This window comes from Anser brachyrhynchus, assembly GCF_964034855.1.
Source record: "Anser brachyrhynchus genome assembly, chromosome: 9".
Lineage (NCBI taxonomy): Eukaryota > Metazoa > Chordata > Aves > Anseriformes > Anatidae > Anser > Anser brachyrhynchus.
The window spans coordinates 11,063,307-11,083,834 of record NC_137703.1 but is presented as its reverse complement, the minus strand read 5'-3'; the positions used below and the strand labels follow the sequence as shown (position 1 = coordinate 11,083,834).

Below are 20,528 nucleotides of genomic sequence, written 5' to 3'. Positions count from 1 at the left end.
CATCAGTAAAACAGCAAGAACAACTTTCCTCCACCTCAGGAGGGCACCGCAAAAATAGTCACCCCGACTTGCAGAGCGCTCCAATGAAAGAGCGGAGAGCTCTCCAGAAAAGCAGAAAAGGAAATTAATAATTCTGCTTTCAGCCCTCTGTTTGAACGGTATGTAGTAAATAAGGCTTGGGGCCATACGCTGCACAGAAAGAAAAGAAGCTGAATAGGTGCTCATTAAGCATCACCTTCCCTTCTGAGCACAAAGAGTAGGTGCCCTGGCAATTAAGTGGCTATATCATAATACCCACTTTGGGGGGGGGGGGGGGGGGGGGAGGGGGGAAGAGGGCAGCAAATTAAGGCTTCATTGACAGCCTTCATCCTGGCATCTTGTAGCTTTGAAGCACTTGGACTTTGCAACTTTACCACCGTTCTTTTAACCAAGTGCATCACTTGTAATTAACTACAGAGTTGCCACGTGGCTGGGGCAATCGCTATCTGCTTCTCTTGGGCAAACCAGATTCAAGGCTTGTCTTGGCCACGCTAATAGCTTGAGGTATCTCTCAAGATTTGTCCAAACCCATGAAAAGCAAATCAAGCCTCTACCTCAAGCCATGAGGTGTGTTAAACTGAAGCCAGCTGATCTCCTTTGGGGCTGAGCTGCAACACAAACACCGGAGCAAGCCAGGCAGGGGAGCTGCGGCAGCTGGAGCTGCAACCACTTATCAGCTGCTAATCCAATCACCCTCCCAACCCAGTCCCTGCAAAGCGCACTGTCTGAGAGACTCCTCGCCTTCATTCAAGCTTGCCTCATTAAGTAGAGTAATTCGAGTCTGTTAAGGTGAGGTAATAAACTGCTGAAACAGAGAGAGCTCCTCGGGGTACGTGCGCGCAGCACATGGAAGATGCGCACACGCTGCCAAGACACAAGGCACAGCGCTCTGGGTGCAACTAGCACAGGGACCGCAGCAGCACCAGCTGCAAGTCACCTGTGAAACAAACACTCTGAGTTTCCCTGCAGAAAACTCACTGACCTGAGTTTCACGCAGACGTCTTCGTTGCTGAAAAAGCCCTAGAGGATGTATTTTACATTTGTTCTGCTGTGCTTAACTAAAGCATGGAGCTGGGCTGCTTTTAACTCATCACGCAAAGCACCTGTACCCATCCCGCTGGGCCCACAGCCCCTTCTCGAAGGGCTGTGCCAGGATCTACCAGCCTCCCCCATCCTTCCTGCCTCGCCCAACCGGCCAGGCTGCCAGGGAGCCCCCAAAAGCAGCAGGGTGCTGGTCACCGAGCAGTGCTACGTACGATCCCCGCTTCGCAGACTTGGCAGAGGCTTGGGCTGGAGCAGAGATCAGGAGCCCAGGAGGAGGGAGAAGAGGAAACAACTGCAGCTCCTGACAATGGCATCCAGCAGCCTGAAGAGGAGGGGGGAGTTACAAATTGATGCATAAACAAGACCTGACTGTGTAATTCAGAGCTAACAGGGTAGATTACTGAATGTTAATTAAATCCTCAGTGCCTGTTACCAACTGCGGAGATCAACTTATTTTTAAATTAAATAAGCAATAAATGCTTAGCTGAACTTCTATTAAATTTCACCCGGTCAATGAAGTATGTGGGGCTTTTAATAGACATTAAACAAGATAGTTATGGCAAGTTAGTTGATATTTTATTACCTAAAGATAATGGCCATATTAAATCTCAACTAACTATTCCACTGGCGGCACAATCATCCAAGATTTGGCAGAAGTTTGCCTGCCTTGAAGCATCACTGGGCAGTGGTAGCAGGGAGATGAAGGCAGCCGAGAGCTGAACGGCCCCTACTCAGAGGATGCTCAAATGTGTAAGCCCATTTACGTGCAAAATGGGATCCCTTCCAACTAACCTGGAAAACCCAACGAGGGCTGGTCGGCTCTATCACACTGAGCCAAAACTGGCACAACGCTGGCGGAGACCCACAAGCATCACGACCCCCTCCAGACCAAACAAAGTTATTTATGGGGTTATTGAGGAATCTCTGTATTACAAGGTTCCCTTACGGCATCAAGGGCTGCAGTAAACATCCTCACTGAGTCTGCAATGCTCAAAAGCTTGTATCTTTTTCTAAGAAAAGGTTATCAGCAGCCCACAACTCCACCGATGTTTGTTTTCCTTTCTTGAGCATATTGCAATAGTTCGGGAGCGCTTATGAGTGACTCACACGTGTGTCACTGTCACCCACAGATCCCAACAACAGATACCAACAACCTAAAATGACAGAGACTTGCTGACAGCTACTTAAAATGATGATTTTCATGCCAGCTCTCGCGCTTGCTCAGAACGTGATCGAAACCAACTCTTCTGAGATAAAAGCCGAGTCCCTACTGAGGTGTCTCTACCAGTAACCTTAATAACAACGATTAAATGTGGGTAGTATTTTTTTTCATGTTTGGTTAGAAACATTATGAACCCTACCTGCTTGCTGTGCCCAGAAGTAGGAGGAACAGAAAGACTGGAGCCCTGCACCCAGCTAACCCCCATTCCCTGGGCAGGCGCGAGCTGTCAAAAGCTTTTTAACTTTGTGGGGTTTTTTTGGTCTGTGGTTTTCGGTTTGATTTGTTGTTTTCTCTTCTCTGTTTGTTTCTGTTTTACAAAACAAAAAGCTCCCAAAATTAAAAGGAGGAAAATATTGAGCTCTTCATACTTTACCGGCACCGTCCTTCGGAGAGGCCCAATGTACGTGTGGAAGTTGACTGCAACATCTTGCCTCCAATACCTCCTCTGGAACTGTTGTTCATAAAGTTAATTTCAAGCCCTCTGTTTTCCTATACGTAACCCACACTCTTTAAAGGTATTGTTCCTTGCAAATCCGTCTCTTAGATAACCCACATCCTCAGATAAGCTATGGTTTCTGTCTCCCCCACTCCTGCTTGCTTTTCAAACGTGGCTGCAGTTCCAGTAAGCTCTCTAGCTTTTAGCAGAATTACCCTGCTGTGAGAGCAGAGGGAGATAATGAAGTTACTGGGGTAAGAAAACAGGCTGTGGAGGACTGCAAGAAGGTGAGAGTCCCGCTGTCTTGCTCACGCATGCATATAGCGAGCACAGGTACTGGATCTCAGACTCCCAGCAGATCACATAGACGGGAATTTGTATTCATGTTGCTTCCCTGCCGTCTCCTCAGTCTAAAAAGTAACGTGCCTTAGAGACACAGACGTACCTAAAGGAAATACACACCTTTGTCATCACTATGTCACCTCTAAAACCTCTCAGGGCATCCTCAGGGATGACTGTTCAGACTTCCCCCCGCACCTGAAGGGTTTCCCAGAGCTGCAGGAGTCTTCAGGCAGCCAAAGGCTGCAGGGTGAAGAGCACAGAGGACCAGCCACCAGCCCGTGAGTGAATCCCAGCGGACAAGTGAGTTTATTAGGAGAAAGGCACTGCTTTCAGACACCCGACAAGGACTGAAATGCCACCGAGTATGCATTGTTCACACAACCATGATGGGCAAAGGAACAGAGAAGCCACTGTAGGCACCCTGAGGGTATGTGTTTCCACAGACGCATGGAAACTGTCTTATTGCAAACCATTTGTCACTCACCCAAGCTACTGCTTTTCTCCAGCTACAGTCATCAAAAGTTTCAGAGAAACCTGCGTGAAATGGTCTCTTCTTTCCAATTAGATGTTTAGGATACAAGCGGCAACACTATTAACTGGCAAACCTCTGAATGTACCTGATAGTCGTACAGCTGTCCTATCTTCTTTCCAGACTTGGCTACATTCTTGTCCTCAGCAACGTTCTCCATGATAAATTCCACCTTTTAGTTACACCTACATGGAAAAGCATTTACTTTTCTTCGCTTTCAATCAGCCGCTTTCATCTTGGCTCCAACATCTCACAAGCACCACTACAAAGGAACAGAGACCCCTTTTTCCACAAATTCATCATTCGTTCATCAACTCTGTGACACCTTTCTAATGCGTGTTCTTTCCATAGGAGCAATCCCAAACTGTCGATCAAACTCCCTTGCGTTTTCCAGCTTCCCAGCATTTCTACTATCCCTATTCAAGACCACATACATTCTCCACCAGACTTCACAAAGTAGGAGGGAGTCACTTCAGTTTTTCGTCAGACATTACACTGATGAACCCAAGCAGCGACAATAACAAGCAAGGCAACAGTCAGGCTTTGAAATCAAGTGACTGGTGTCTCCACTCTGACCATACTGTAATTGGTACTTACGTTGTAATCAACTTACGTTGTAATTAAAAATATATACTGATGATCATTAGGTATTTAAAAGCACTTCAGCTCCGCTGAGACTGTAGCTGAGCACCAACTCGCTGCTCCAGCTCTGGAGCTTCATCCCCTAACATCCTAGGGGAACGTGTGCTTTGGCAAGCACTGCACAACTGAATCTGCACTTATTATTTGGAAATTTGACTTACGCTACACCAGATCCTGATTCTGGTAAGAGAGCAGCCCATCACCTGTCAGAAATGCAGCACAGCTGAAAATGATTTTCAGAACAACGCACTTTGATGTCCAATTTGCTCTGCAAGTTTCCACAACACAAGGCAGCAAAACAGCACCTGGGATCTTCTGTACCCTTACTGTGATCGTTTGGATATTGGATCTGAAAACCACTCCTGGCCCACCAGTCTAGAGGCACATTTTTGCTGGTCTGCCCTGGTTTTACATGAGATTGTAACAGCAGCGAATCACTGCAGCTTGGGAACTTTTTTTGCAGTACCCACAGAAGCTGCCACTAGAAACTGTTTTAGCTTCACTTTCATGGACATGTCCCGCATTTACACCCAGGAGCTTACCCTGCGGCCTACACGGGACATGCACCTCTGATAGAGACTTCTGGACAGCAGGACCGCTGGCACCATGGGACGCACGCAGGGCCTGTAGACCCGTGGCCTCCATGGAGCACATGGGGTGGGCCTGGACTTTGGCAAGCAGGCCTAAAAAAATTACCAACGTGCCAAGTCACTTCACGCCTTCCGCCCATGACCAGGCACCAACCAAGAGGCACCCAAAAAGCCTACACCGACCTTCAGCTCCGCTCGGGGCCTCCAGCACCAGGGCGGCAGAAGAGCCCATGAGGTGCAGCAGGCAGCTGATGGCAGGAGAGCTGCCAGCGCCATCACTGACAGATTTAGCACCGCCACCATCCCAGACCAGGTACAGAACTCAGTGATTACAGGACAGCAGGACTGAAGGCAGCACCACCATTTTGCAGGGCAAGACAGCAAAGGTAGGGGCTCACTGCCAGGCGGCCCTAGAGCCACCACCCACACTGTCACCCGCTGACAGCCTGTCCCATTAGGGAAAGACCCTCCAACAAGGGCTAAGGAACTGAAAGAGGGGAATAACAGCACTAACAAACTCAGGAGCAACGGGATGAAGTGTCACGGGTGAGGTGAATGGGATGAAGTGTCAGCGGGAGACACAGTAGGCCAACAGGCAGCGAAAAGTTTTACACAATACATTTTATCCTCAGATGGAAATATTTCCTGAGGGAAATCCCGTCTCCTGGAGCATTATTTAGCCTTGTCTGGGCTAGTCCTGCTGCAGTGAGGGCGTGGAGAACCAGAAAGTTCCTCGCATCCTGAGCCCGCTCTGTTGCACAGCAGGCTGGGCTGCACGCAGGACAGCAAGCCACATTTTCCAGTGCGAACAACTGCGTTGGTAATGTGCAGATGAAATGTTGTGTCCTATTCTCTGGCTCCAGGTGTTCCCCTGCCTTCCTCAGGTCCCACACTGGCAATTACTTGGTGGGCCACCACCTGCTATATGACTCCCAGGTGCGCAGGAACTCCCTGCTCGCTCTCAGATTTGGTCCCAAAAACCACTCCTGGAAGGTATAAGCATTCTACAGGAAAGTGGGTCCCGTAAGGAAAGAACCTCTCAAATCTAGAGCATTTCCCCAAAATGAAGACTCCTGTGTGAGACCTCACACTCCACAGGGGTCAAAACCACTTTCTGCACAGGGGCCAAGGTGTCGCGGATGTGTAGGAAGACGTATCAGCCAGCCTGGCAGTTTCCACAAACTCTTAATACTTCGTGTGACCAAGTCACTCAAGTCACAGACAGATACCAAACAGGAACCCAACCCCAAAACCAAACAGCTGGGCCAAAAAGCCACCTCACGTGGGTGCAGAAATCAAAGGAAAACAAATCAGAAGAAGGCAGCACAACCCAGCCGTGGGGCCATGCTGCACCTCGAGGTACAGTAGCCAGAGCAATTACAGCGGGAGCTTTCTCCATCAACACCTCCTACTCCGGAGCACTGCCTTCTCCCAAGCACAGCCCCAGGGCGTGGAGATCGCTCCCGAACAATGGCAGGAATAAGATTTGTCTGCTTGAAAGGGGAGGGCAAAAATTAAATGGGGGGGGAGGGAAGAAAAAAAAAAAAAAAGAAAGAAAAAAGCTCTGGGTGACGTAAGGGTGTGGGAAATTTCTACGTACTTACCTGTTTGGGAAGGGTGGGCCTCCCCGGGTGTATAAAAAGCTGCTGGGGCTTTGCTCTACTTATTATTTACTACCGACAGCCGGCCGGGGGTCGGGCCGGGCGAGGTGCCCGCCAGGGCAGCGCCACCCCCGTGCTCCCCCCCACCCCCCCCCGGGGCCAGGTGCACCTGCGGGCGGCAGGGCCCGGGGAAGGGGCTTTGGGGGGGCACCGGGGGCTCTTCCCACCCTTCCCCAGCCCACCCCGGGAACTGCTCCCGCCCCACCACCGAGCTCGCCCCGGGTATGGAGGGGGGGAACTGGGGGACGGGGAGGAGCCAGCCGCTGCCCCCCCCCCCCCCCCCCCCGCCCAGCTCCGGCCGGGGGCTCCAGCTGCTGCCCAGCTGCCTCGGCGGGGGGGGCGAAGAAGAGGAAGGGGGCAAGTTATTATTCGCAACGATACCTCGGGGGGGGAGGAGGAGGAGGCGGCGGAGGCGAGCGCGGCGGCGGCGGCGGCGGCGGGAGGAGGCGGCGGGGGTGGGCCCCGGGGCGGGGCTGGGGCCGGGGGGGCGCCCGGGGCCGCCCCGCTCCGCCCCGGCGCGGCTGCCCTCCTCTTCCTCCTCCTCCTCCTCTTCCTCTTCCCCCGGCCCCTCCGCAGCCCCTCTGCCCCCCCCCCCCATCTCCCCCCATCCGGCATCCCCAGCACCCCCCCGCTCCCCCCCGTCGCCCCCTTACCTCCCCTCCGGGCGGAGGAGGTGGGCTGGGAGCCCCGAGCTCCGAGGGACGCCCCCGAAACAAAAAGCGAAAGCGGCCGCCGCTGCCTCCCGCCCCGCCGGGCTGCTGAGCTCTGCCCGGGGCTGACGTCAAGGCCCCAAAATTCCTGCCTTTCCCCGCAGGCACATTTGGCCATGTAAGGGCTGGGGCCGGGGCTGGGGCCGGGGCGGCCGCACGGCGGGGGGGGGGGGGGCGGCGGCAGCTACCGGCACCGACCCTGCCGGCATCGCCCTAAAAGTCGGGGTGGGGAGCCCCAAAAATGCCCTCGCTATACCCCCCACCCCCCTCGCCCAGCCCCGCGGCATGCTCGTGGTATTCAACTTTTTTTCGCGAGGAAGTTTTGTGCTATGCTTTTTGGGGTGTTTCTCCCGAATTTTCCCCTCTTTCTTCCCCAGCCGCGTTAAAAAAGGGTTGGGGGGAGGGATAGGATGGAGGGGGTTGCAATAAAGGGTCTTGTCTTGCTCGGAGATGCAAAACAAAACCTGGCGAGCATGCTAAGGAGAAGGGGGGAAGGGAAACTGCATTTTCTGATCTCTCGGTGTGATTGTTTTGTGGCTATTTACAAGAACTGCAATTAAAATAATTCAGATTTTGAGTGTGATCGTTTTTATAATGGAACGTTACCCCTGGCGTAGCGAGGTTGGGTCTCTGCAGTTTTGTAGCCTGGGACTGGGTTTGCCCTGAAGAGCAGGGGAAGGCAGAAGGGTTACGCTGCGTTCAGGCGGCCGAGGGGAGAGCTGCCAAGCCTTACTCATTTGGAAAGAGATTTCTGGATGAGTTTTTAAGCGCTCTAAATGTATTTCGCTTTGACAATAAAGGGCTCTGCTGTGTACTTTCAGAAGATGTTTACAATCTTGCCCCATTACCAGCTTTAATGTCCGCAGTCGCCGCTTAAGAGCCCCAGGAGGGAAAGTCTGCGCGTAAGGACCCAAAAAAGGACGTTAAGTGCCTAAAAGACTTGAGAAGCTGAAGTATGGAGTTCTGATCCAGCCTCCCCCGCCCTTCCCTGGCTGCTCAAGTGTCTAAAACAAGGAAGGATGGACCCGCGCACTCTGGCGGATCGGAGACCCCAGAAGCTGCTGCTGCACCCTTAGGGGCACCCCTTCCCCAGCAGGCCCCACAGCACAGGAATTGTGTCGTATCTCACATTCAGCCCTTGCTGCAAATGATCTGTCTGTGGTTTATTTGGTGTCCTGTGCTGGCCTCCTGCACCAGGGGTGCTAAATTCCTGTAGAGGGACGGGGAGGACTGCCGAGGCCAGATGCCATCATGCAGCTAAATCCGTGCGAGCCTTTCAGTCCCATCACAGAAGTTTTCTAAGCACTGTGACTAGAAATACCTTAGCCTTGTCCTAGCCGCCTACCCCGTGTTTAAACCCTGCTGAGATCCAACACCAAAGCAGAATAGCGCATGAGTCACTAGGGCCCCATGCTGTAGGTGTACCTAGAGTGCCAATAACACTGCGAGCGTGGCCTGTTGTGAAAGACAAACGTGGCTGCTTCCTAAAGCACTGCTGGGCAAGGCTGGAGCACTGGCACTGGCTGCGTGGCCAAAGGCTTTGCCCAAGGCCCTGCAGGCCTGGCTTCAGTTCCTACCCGGGGGATGCTACAGCTCAAGTGTCTCCTTCCAGACCACCAGGCTGCAAGGCCACGCTCCTTCATCGCACTCCGAGGAATGCTCCTGATGGTATTTTCTGCTGCAGAGGTCAGGCAGTCATCACGAGGGACTCGCTCGCGCTAATGGCTGTCAGTCTCAGCGTGGTGTGGCTCTCGCCAGAGTCCTGATTTGTAGTGCTCCAGAGAAGCGGATTTACAGAGGAATTGTTGCGTGTTTTTTTTTTTTTATTTTCTTCATGAAATTCTCTTTTGCAAATCTGCAACAGTCCTTGTGTTATATCAACTAGTATCTAGGGGAAGTGGCTGAAAACTAAAAGAAAACTGTTTGGCCCAAGATGAGAGACAAGTGTTCTCCATTTAGTATTTCAGAGAAAACCAGTGGTCAAATATTTTCCTTGTCCCATATCCAACAATTATTGCTTCTTTATCCATCAAGCTTATGCAATTTTCCAGTCGCGTTAGCAGAAGAGAGGATACTTTGCACGTCCATAGCAGCCTCCTTTGAATGATCTCAACAATTTTAAGCTTTGGGCCTCCAAACTGTGAGATAGTACTCCCACTACCTCCGTTTTGCAGGTAGGTGAACTGTGACTAATCCTCTGCAGCACAGCGGTGGAAGTTTGATTCCCAGCCCATTACCCTTGTAACATGCAGCCCAGAACGGTCACTGCCTTGTCAAGCACTGTGTGAATTTTCTATTTTTTCAATTTCCTATCATGACCAATATCATACATTTTGGAAATGAAAGTAGAAACTTCAAGGTGTTGAGCCTGGCTGTGAAAATCTACTCTTTGCCTGGAAAGAATCAAAAATACTGGCAACGTGCGATCATTCCTTTGGTAATATCTACCGCACCCTGCACCATAGCAGCAAAATGAATTAAACAGCAAAAGACTGAAATGCCTTACATTGCATAGGCACTCAGGAGGCAGTAATACAAGAGTCAGCATGGGCCAATATTAATTCAAGGAAATGAAGTATTTTAGTGGTTAAGGTACATGACTTGAAGCCTGGAAACCTGGCCTCTGTTCCTACTTTTCCTGTGTTGTATGACTTTAGACCAGTCAGTTCACCTTCCTGTGTCTCCAGAAGCTCTTATAAGCCCAAAGCACGCATGCAGGCTCTGTGCTGCACTCTTCCTGTGCAAGAAAGGACACACCACAACCAGCCTGAAGTAAAACCTCCCACCAGATTATTTGCAAAGGGATTCTGTACAAAGTTTCCAGAAGTCAGCAGATGAAACCTCATTTTTCAGAGTCTGGGTCTCTTCTTCTTGGTGAAATTCTGGATGCAAAACCATGAAAAAACAACAACAACAAAAACCCCACACACAAAAACCCAAACAAACAGAAATAAAACACACACAGGATTGGAAGAGCTCTTGGGAATCCATGGTAATTCATCCCTCGCACCATAAAGATGGAGCAGCTTTGCCTAAATCGTACTTGCCAGATGGTCACCTGGTCTGCTCGTAAGGATATCTTCAGGATCCGTTCCAGTGCTTCACAGTTAGAAAAGCTTTCCTTATCTCTAACCTAAGTCATTTTTGCTGCAATTCAACTCTTAATCAGATGAAATCGTGGGGATCTGACGTGTTCCCTCGCTAGCAACAATTCCAGAACAACAGGAAAGTCGCCCACCTGGTGAACTAATCCTTCCGTGGGTAAAAGCCAGAAAGGCTGGAAAACACACTAAGTGTGTGTTTTTTGGGAGAGTTGCTGCCTAATTTCCAGACAAAGATCAGATCCAATTAGCCTTAGATCAACTGGAGACTTCTCTGCCCCCAACCACAGCACTTTTCACCCACCTTGCCATGAGGATGCCTCTTCCCATCAAGACACGCTGTGGTGGTGCATTTGACCCTTCGGTCTCCAAAGGGTGTTCTTGGAAGCACATGCCAAATGTGAGTTCACAGCAATAGCATTCCTGTGGTACTGGGGAAGGAATGAGGAAACACCAGCATGGATGCTAGACAGAGAGGAAAGAAAACACTCAACCTGCAAGCCTGAATTCATTTCTAACCAGGGTACATGCTCCTGATTTAGAGATACATGCATGTTTGTTGCCTGTTAAAGGGAATCTAGGAATAGCAGTGGGCCAAGTTTTGTCATTCTCCATTTTGCAGGTATGTCTGCATCCAGACAGGAATGCAAGGCATGTGCTGGGCAGGCATTAGGATGTCACAGATCACTGACAGTGATCGAGTCTGGGCCAGAACCCCGAGGGAATTCTCACTGACGAGAAATACAATTTCCAACAACCCCTCCTTAACTTCATTAGTATATCAGAGATAGCGCCCGTTATCAAACCCTTCTGCATCTCTGTACACATCTTTCAGTTGCACATGGTTCACCAAAGTCCCCATTTTACCTGCCAATTAGTCCTAATTAATTCCATGTCACTTTACTCTTGGCAAAGATAAGCTTTGGGTAGCTCAGGCCCTTCCTATTGTCTTTCAGAAATGTATAGACCCCTCTGCACTCATTTCAGGCTTTGCTCCCAGCCCTGCTCCATAGCTGTCTGCTGTAACTGTGCCGCACTTGGAAAGAATGGTAAAGCTTTGTAAAACTGCTAAATCTCATCACTGAAAAAGGTAGTTGAGCAATGTGCCAGTGTAGCATACTTAATTTTAAGGACATACTTAAATCCAATTTGAGTCCGGTGAGATTTTAGCTTAGGTTTAAGCGTTCTGTTGAACAGGGGTGGATTTAAGGATTGAAGTGTTTTGCTAGACTGGATCTTTGGTTAATGAAGAAGGAGGGTTGCTAGTGCCTAGAAGAAAGAACTGCCTAGCACTCTAGGTCCACAGGCAAGCCATAATACTGCTAGTCCCTGCTGCTTGACCATTTTTCTAATGAAATGTGATAAAATTAGCAGATACAATTAGTAAAGTTGACAATTTCATTAAGAATCCTCACTCTCTGGGCATCAGTTTAGTGGGGAAATTGGAAAAAAAAAAAAAAAGTAAGTTTATAGTATCTCATCGGAGTAATGTGATATAATTAAAGCAGAAGTCACTAGACTTTGTATTTGCACCATCTGGTATCTTGCAGGATATCTTGCTCCTGCAAGAATGTGAATGTCTCATGTCCAGACTTTAGCAGTGAAATCATGAGTGCTTTGTTTTACAAGAGAATTGGTCAAATTCTTTAAGGAATTTACACTGCATAACGAGTACCCCAGCTTTAAAAGAAATGTTTGTGGTAACAAATAATTTGGGGGACATTTTTGCATAGGCTCTGACCTCCCTGTTGAGAATCAAAGCAAAAATATTGAATGTACTAAGCAGATGTCTTCTCCTAGTGACAGCAAGATGAGCAGAGACAGCTGGTTAGAACAACAACAACAACAAAAACACATCATCATTCCTGCTTTGGCTCCAAAAAATCTTGGACTTGTTGTCAAGGAAGAAAGCTATGTATGTAAGAAGCCAAGAAAGAGACAAATATTATTTAATCTGGTAGCATTTTAGTGAATGTGCTGGAAATAACTTAAGTAGGAAGAAAAACTGGATGCGCTCCATTGTTTATTAAAAGAATGCCTTTTCTTATTTCCACGGGGACCTATAGCCCATGTAGTCATTAACACATTTACAAAATGTATATTTTAAATATGTTGCCTCGCTCATCAGTCTTGTGGGCTCTACTAAAGTAGAGTTCCAGCACATAAAAATATGTACAGCCACATAAATATATCTACAAGCTAGAGGTGCCAACTGTGAATTTCACATGTAACTCCCTCAGTCAGGGAAGATGGGTGTAGTACAGAGACAGCTACAGAGATCAGAAATATTAGGAAGGGAGGAGAAGAGAAAATTGTATTCCCCCTAGTGAAAAATGAAAAGAGAAGAGAAGAGAAGAGAAGAGAAGAGAAGAGAAGAGAAGAGAAGAGAAGAGAAGAGAAGAGAAGAGAAGAGAAGAGAAGAGAAGAGAAGAGAAGAGAAGAGAAGAGAAGAGAAGAGAAGAGAAGAGAAGAGAAGAGAAGAGAAGAGAAGAGAAGAACAATTCTGGATGAAAAACAATCTGAACTGTGGTGAATAACATATCAAAGAGCTGTTTGACAAGACTGCAAAATAAACCAGTGACCTTCTGGCCTCCCTGCACAAGGGTAGCATAGTCTTTCTCTTGATGATTTTCACGCGAACAAAACTTGAACTCTCTGCTTGGCTCCTGGACAGCTCCGTTTCCCTAAGCTTTGGACACCCTTGAGGTAAGAACTACAGGATCGATGGGAAGAGTTTAAGACATCAAAAGCTGTGCAGTTTGGCTAACACCAAAGATGAATGACTTGAGGTGGATGTTCCAGGATGTCCCACATTCCGCGCCATAAAACGTTGCCTTGTGCAACAGCAAAGGTCTGGGTTTGCTGACTCAGGAGGCCTCTTCCATGGAATGCATCTAAATCCTTAGCCATCTCCTACAAAAGTCCTAAAGAGTTTAAAGCCTCAAAGAAGCAAAGAGTTTAAGATGGCATAAGGAATGAATAGAGGGGTGTGACCAATTTGACTGACTAGCTTCTAAACAAAGAACAATGAAGGTGGACAGCCAAAAGGAAAGTGCTGAGTCTCCCGTTCTTGGTTGCCAGCTTTGCCCATTCTCAGCTTAGTGAGTGGGCAACCTGTGTACCATCATTTCCATTGTAGGAAATCACAGTTAAGTATCCTGCTCTGCAGCAGAGCAGTTGTGGGACTTTGGGAAAGTTGCAGATTGAGCTAAGCTGGAAAGAGCTTCCTCCATTTGCCAATACCTTTGAGAGTCTGGAAACTTTCCCATCTCTACTGTGACAAAAACAGGAGTTCTCAACATTTTTGGAGGACTTTTCTCCCTTACAATAAAGGACAAAAAGCACACAATGAAAAACAAATCAGAGTGCCAGAATCTACTGAAGATCACCATTCTGCTTTAATTTCCTGTCTTGCTAGCCTCAGCTCCAAGGCCTGACCTGCAGTCTCCCAGCCACCCCAATAATTACCATGCCACAATGGAGGACCATCTTGGCCAGGAATTCCATTCTGATGCCAAGAAAATGATTCCTAGAGTGTCTTGCTGAAATGGATACATTCCCACATACACAACACGAAAGGAATCATGTCTGACAAATAAACATTTTCTAATGAGAAACATTTATCCAACATGTTCCTCCCCAGTGACTCTGGAGCTTTGTGCCTCAGAGCACCATCTATAAAAAGGAGACAACTACACTTCCAAGTCTCTGGGAGAATATACTCAGATAATAATCCAGACTCGCTACCTCCATTAATTACTCTAAGATCTCCATATACCTCATAGGACGTAAGTATAGACCAAATTAAGGCCCATTATAACCCACGTGTTTAACCTTGACCAACAGCATCTCTGGCCAAAGGCTGCTCCATCCCTCTGTGGGACATGGAGGCAATGCAGCGTGCCCCGGCAGCCCTGGACTCAGCCGTCCCCAGGAATTTGGATCACCAAGGAGCCAGCCCAGCCCTGCTGCCAGTGAGGTGACAGATCCCTGGCACTGGAGCTACACTCGAGCTGCTCATGAGCTGCTTGCGGCTGGAGAGGAATGTCTGCAGAGAGCTAAACCAGATTGCTCATAGATCTCTTCCAAATGGCTCGCCTCTAATCTAGCAGACAATTTGAGAGTAAATGTGAACTGGGAGCAACATCTTTACCCCTGCTGCAGCACAGCAACCTGATAGGAAACACAAGAACATTGAGTTTATGCACAGATATTAGGAGTTGGCTGCACGGGAGAAACCTTGGAATCTCGCTGGTCCCTTGAGAAGTGCATAAAATGCCAGACCCTCCTATGCATATTCTTTCCCCATCTCGTAGGACACGTCTGCTTCTGTTACCTGTTGGGTGCTATGGACCCACAACAGCCACAGCAGCTGCAGGAGCACAGTCATGGCCCAGGCAAGGGCTGGCACTCCAGACTGAGCTTGTGAACATGAAGAAATACGCTTACAAATATCTGTTCAGCACAGACCTTTCAGAAAGGGACAAATGGTTTCAAAACTTTAAGAAGGCTGAAAGCAGTTTGACATCACCCATGTTTTTCAGGTCCACACCTACCACAGGGGGGAAAAAGAGTTTTTCAGTTGGTATTTCCATTATCCTGCCCACATTTCAGCCAATCGGTTCTAGCATTTGCAGAAATTCTGGACGCCCATCTCACGTGTTCAACGTCTCACTCTTCCAAGCGTGGGCTGAAAAATGCCACTTTTCTCCATTATTAAATCAAAAGCTGGCTACACCCATGTGTCAGCTGTTTACCACTCTCTGTCCCCTCCCTTTGGGCAGCTGACCAGGGATAATGATCTATACCCTTGAAGTATTTGTTTTATTTAGTATTACAGAGCAGGAGGGTTGAAGGCAACAAGCAACCTAAGAATATAACCATTCCCACCCTATCTTATTACAATGAGAAAGATCAGCTCGTCTCTTTGCTTGCAGGAGCACAGTAGAACCAGTCATCTCAACTCTTTGTGGCCAAGACTTTATCTGGGCTCTTTCCTGCTCTGCCTTTAGCCTAGCCAGACTGGAGCCTTCCAGTTAAGACCACTCACTCCCACTTCATCTTTGGGTATGAACACCAAACTACTTGTTTTTGCTTTAGCTGTGTTGGCGCTGCTCCAGAGATGCCTAGATGAGGTGGCCACTCTGCACAAGTGGTACCAACAGAGAAGCCAAATGTCACAAGGAAGCATTTGAAAGCACTGAGACATTGTCGCAGCCACCCAAAGAATTGCACCAGTTGACACTGCTGGTGTTGAGCCCCAACTGCAAGCTTTGCATGAGAATCTGGGAGTGGTACACACCCTGTGTCAAGCCTCACCCCATGATGAGACAGGCAGGCAAATGAGAAAAATAGGGCCCTGGCCCCTTCCTGTGATTAGATCATTATAATGGGTAAATATTTTCCTAGATAGAGAGCTGAGATAAGGAACTTCTGAGTCTGAAATGGAATTTGAACAAGACTCAGAAGGACTATCCCTACCTTGTAGTTCTCTGTAACATGCTTTTATCAGCTGAATGGCTTCTTCCCCCAAATACCTGGGAAATTAAGTGGGAACTTGTTAATAGCTAAAGGTGAAGACATGGGTCTCATGGAATAATTTTTTATTGAAGAACCATAGCTCAGTTTTAGTCAGCAGTGAGATCATTCACCAGGTAATATACAGAAGTGATTTAGAAATAGGTACCAAGGGTTAATTCCCTGACAACATTATAGCTCTACACCATTCAGTCTAAATATTTACTGAGGAGTAAAAAAAAGCATCTGAGTTGTAGAGTCACAGAGATTGGCTTAGTGAAGTCTCTAATGAGAGCCTGTTGCAGTACAGAAAAATTATTGTGATTAAAAAAAATAAATAAACCAGTGTTCTTGTGCTATAGCAAAGAAAGATTAGTCATTCCTTGTTCCTTTCTCTGCATTATTCATGATTTTTCAACCTCTGCTATATCTTCTCCCTTGGTGTCCCAATCCCACTCTGACCTTTCTCAGAGTTTGGGGGCTTTTGAATCAGAGATGTTGGTTTACGAGCCTCCTTAGTGGCAGGTTGTCTTTGAGGAACAAGTCTGACTTAAATCTCAGTTAATATCCAAGAATGTTCTCCGGTATTTGACCTCTTTGTGGCTGAAACAATATTCTTCTCACAATAACCTTGGTGTTTCCAAGCTGTGACCAACACCTGTGGAGTTTCCAAACAAATGGGCTCAGCGTTCCTTGATGCACTTCTAGTTACTGATCCCATGTTTGATTGCTTTGTAATTATACTTGTAAAACATGCTATAGGGTTACACACGGGGGAAAAAAAAAAGTCACATTTCAGAATGGTAGGGGATTTATGGGAGCTGCAAGACAAAGAAAAACCCACCTTTCTTTCTTCATTGTTTTCCTTGGAAGCCAGCCACCCAAGTTTCCTTGTCAGTAATACAGGGATTTGTAAATAGAACAAAGAGCTTCCTCACACCGAGGCTCATTATATAACCCCAGTGAAGTCATGGTGTGTCTTCACATGCAGTTCCCTTGAACTTTGCATCTTGCTCCTCCTGAGAACAGTCTTGCATGCCAGCTTGAACAGATGTGGTTTCCTTTAGGAAAAGTTTTCTGTTAGGGTCATTCTGACTTCCCTTTCAGAGCTTTCCAGCTTCATGTGCTCTTTGCTCAGGGGATTACTGCAGTGACCACTTGCTCCATGTGCTACTGTTAAGCTTCTCCTCACCTGCTGGCTGAGCTGAATGAATGCCGAAATCTCTGTTCTGCAGAAAAATCTGACATTTCATGTTTTCCTGAATTGAACCGGAAAGTTGCAATTTCCTTTGAACCCAAATTCTGAGAAACGTCATTTCAGAACGAGCAAAATGGCCTTACTGCAGCCTTTTGTTTGGGTGTTATTGACATGTATTCAAACAAGATTTAAACTAGTCTAAAATGCCTCAGGTTCCAAGGGCTCCCCAATGCACCAGGGCAGCACCCACTGTCCTGAAGACATCTAGGGGGCCATGGACTCTGCCAAGAGTGTTCTGCTGGACAAAGTCAGGAAACACGGCTGGAGATGTGACGCTGAGCGAGGTGGAGTTTTATCTCGCCCCATGTAAATATTCTAGAATTGTTGCCACCTCAATGCCACCAGTCCACCAATATACTCTTTTGCTTAAGAGTATCTAAGTTCTTGTTTCCCAGCCTCACTGAAAGCAAAGGCTTTTACTATATTTCACTGAAGATATAATTCAAAGACAGTTGTAGAAGCTGATATTTCCAACACACTGAGTGCATATCAAGTGAAAAGTGCAGCTTTAAGAAGTTTTAACTTAAATCAGGACACAAGGTTTTGCAGACCCCTATATTTAACTATCAGCACAGCTGATCTTTCAGCTTTGGTTGGTTAGAAAAGTTTTCAAGGGAACAAGAATAAGACATTCTATGGCTGATAAAGAGCATCAAATGAAAAAGTTCACACTGGCTGAACTAAGCTAAGATAAGCTTGTGTGTAGGCAGCTCTGAAGCAGCAACGATATAGCAGGAAAAACAGCCCTACCCTGCGAACAAATGAGAAAAACAAAACAAAGAAAACAATGGGGGAAAAGCTGCTTCTACCTGGCCTTCATGGAAAAAAAATGGAGAGAAAAACAAAAAACAACAGGGGGAATAAACAGAAACACACTTCAAGACTGAAATCTCATCAGCTTCAAAGTCAGCGTAACTCCCGTATCACAACAGTTTGCAGGTCTAATAGATACAAAGCTGTTCCTTCACCCGAAAACCAAACACAGAAGTCACGGAAACCCATCATGCCAATTCTGTGGCTGCTTTCCGGAGCAGAATCTCTCTAAATGTCAATGTTCCCTTTGTTCTGTGCACCCTTTATAATGAATCTATCATCTGTTTGGTAAAAGATCCCATGAAATATGTAATAAGGTTATCTCACCATCTCTGTCTATTGTAAAGCCATATCTCCTCTTCCACTCATTAATTATTGTCCTCCATTTCCCGTGTCAGGTCTAAATTAGAAAATAAAGACTCAAGACTTACAAGCTTAACAACTTACCATACATCAGCTGAGCTGTTTTAACTCTCCGTGCATTCCCTCTTAGCCCATAATAAACAAAACCAGTGTGACTTTGCAGTGTGTAGGCTTGCAACCTATGCAATTTAGCTTAACTATCTTGTACTGTCAGCTAAGCTGACAGCGATAGTTACCATGGCTAAGCTGATATTCAGTCCTCATATTGCAAGACTTTGTCTTAAAATCTTGGGAGCAGAGCTCTACCACTACATCCAGAAAGCTACAATGATTTATGTGCTGCCAAAATATGCTGAAAGAAAGAGAGAAAGAACAGAAAATAAAGAAAGGAAGGAAAGAAAAGAGAGAGAGAGAGAGAGAGAGAGAGAAAGAAAGAAAGAAAGAAAGAAAGAAAGAAAGAGAAAGAAAGAAAGAAGGAAAGAAGGAAAGAAAGAAGGAAAGAAAGAAAAAGAAAGAAAGAAAGAACGAACATAATTACAGGATTATCAGTCAATGTCCCTTGGTTTGCAGTTTTTAAAGCATGAACTGCTCAAACTTTGGATCAAGAAGCGAAGCAATCTATTTCTGAAGTGCAAACAGGGAAAAGTTATATGAGTCTTCTAGCAATTTCAGGCAAATATATCACAGAAGCAGCATGCTTAGGCTTTTTACTGTGCATCTGTCTGAGGTTTCCAGTAAGATTTCCCTGATATATAGTAAGAGTCAAAACTCTAATCTGTTTTAACTCTTTTTTTATTGTCTCTGCAGCACTAACTTTGAAAAATGGCCTCGTCCCCAAAGAACTGCACACAGTCCGTGTAGGGAAGCTGTTAAAATAAATGCATTACATAAAAATATTGCAGGGAAACTCAGCTCTGAGGGTTTGGGAGCCACAACATATAGATATAAAACAGAACAGCAAAAGTATGAGTGGAGGTCAGAGGCAGAGAACAAGGGAAGTCCCCTGTCTGGCAGTTGTTGCACATGATCTCTGAAATCAGCAATTCCTACTCTGCTTTCTCAGGGCTGCAGTGTTTTAATAAATGGCTCTGCTTATGTTAATGTCCTTCTGCCTTCCTCCTTGCTGACCTCAATGCGCATGGAGCTGATTCATAAAGTTTCTTCTTTTTCTGTATTTGAGTGCTTTCTGGAGACCTTTTTTGTACTGTTCTGCCTGCGGGATGTCTAGCTGATTTATAGAGACTCAGACACAGCCGAGCACTGCGTTGGCTGCCCTACCTGAATATTGTATTTCCTACACACCATGTTCCTATCTCTGTCTACCACGGTCTGATTTTAGATAATCTGTACGTTGTTCAAAGAAGAGAGTGTACTTTCTCCCTCCCAGAAAAGCTCCTGAGATACTCTGGAGTAAAAAGGTGCTTTTCCACTTGTCTTCCTTGCAAAGCAGTGATATTTGTCTAGACACCGATTGTGGAAATTCAGGCAAAGAATAACGTGCAGATGAGAACATGATTCAGTTGTGGAAAAAAACAGACAAATCCCAGGTTGCCTCAAAAGGCTGAATCACAAATAAGATGGCAAAAAGATCTAAGAACGCAGGAGATGACAGAGGAGCTCAGCTTGGCATTTGTCTGTTAATTCCAGCAGAATATGCAGATTCCACCCTCATGACACCACTGCATCATCTCACCTCATCAGTGCCTCATGATGCAACCCCTTTCTGTAGTGTTGAGTCAGCATCGTTGTGCGATCTCATCTTGGTCATGCAAGAAGAGAGAAAGGCTGCCCAAAGAGGTAGGAAGCTGTGACCGACCTATCGAAAGGTCCCCGGGGGGATTTAAATACTCATGGTCCTTTCACAAACACTCCTCCCAGGAAATAACATGGGCTTAGAAAACTTTCATGGGTGGGATGTGAAATGACACAGCACTGTGCTATAGGGGAGCTCCCACGGCAGGTGGAAGAGTAATTAATATTGTGGGTTGAAATGAAGGACCACGGAATGCCTGTGCTTAACTCTTAGAGCTCCAAAAGAAGTTGCAAAGGACATTTTCCCTGAAGTGACAGGTAGTACTGATTCTGCCTGCACAGCTCTTCTAGAGGCCTGGAGCTGAGAAAAGTCTTCTTAAAGCATCACACTCAGTGCAGAGTAGTAAGCCTCTGCTCCCCCAGCCAACAAAAGCTGTTTTCTATTTTGACCGAAACATTGAAAGAATCTAAAAACTCAAACAAGGGTCCACTTCCAAGAGGCAACGTGA

At 46.9% G+C, this 20,528-nt stretch overlaps 1 protein-coding gene and 1 long non-coding RNA gene across 10 annotated transcripts in view; one reads left to right on the top strand and one right to left on the bottom strand.

Moving 5' to 3' along the window:
- Positions 1-20,528, bottom strand: part of LPP (LIM domain containing preferred translocation partner in lipoma) — a 387,571-nt gene that overhangs the window by 328,995 nt on the left and 38,048 nt on the right. For 2 of the 9 annotated variants that reach the window (XM_080603958.1, XM_080603966.1), the window contains exon 1: positions 7,159-7,296. The exons of 1 other annotated variant lie outside the window; for it this stretch is intronic. The gene's annotated coding sequence lies outside the window, so the exon portion shown is untranslated. Of the gene's footprint in view, positions 1-6,448; positions 6,772-6,886; positions 6,965-7,158; positions 7,297-20,528 lie in introns of those variants that run through there. 6 more of the 9 variants (XM_080603963.1, XM_080603957.1, XM_080603964.1 and 3 more) reach the window with 3 other exon arrangements.
- Positions 7,204-8,459, top strand: LOC308199592. The gene is made up of 2 exons (XR_013954726.1): positions 7,204-7,333; positions 8,016-8,459. It is a non-coding gene; the product is annotated as an uncharacterized lncRNA (long non-coding RNA).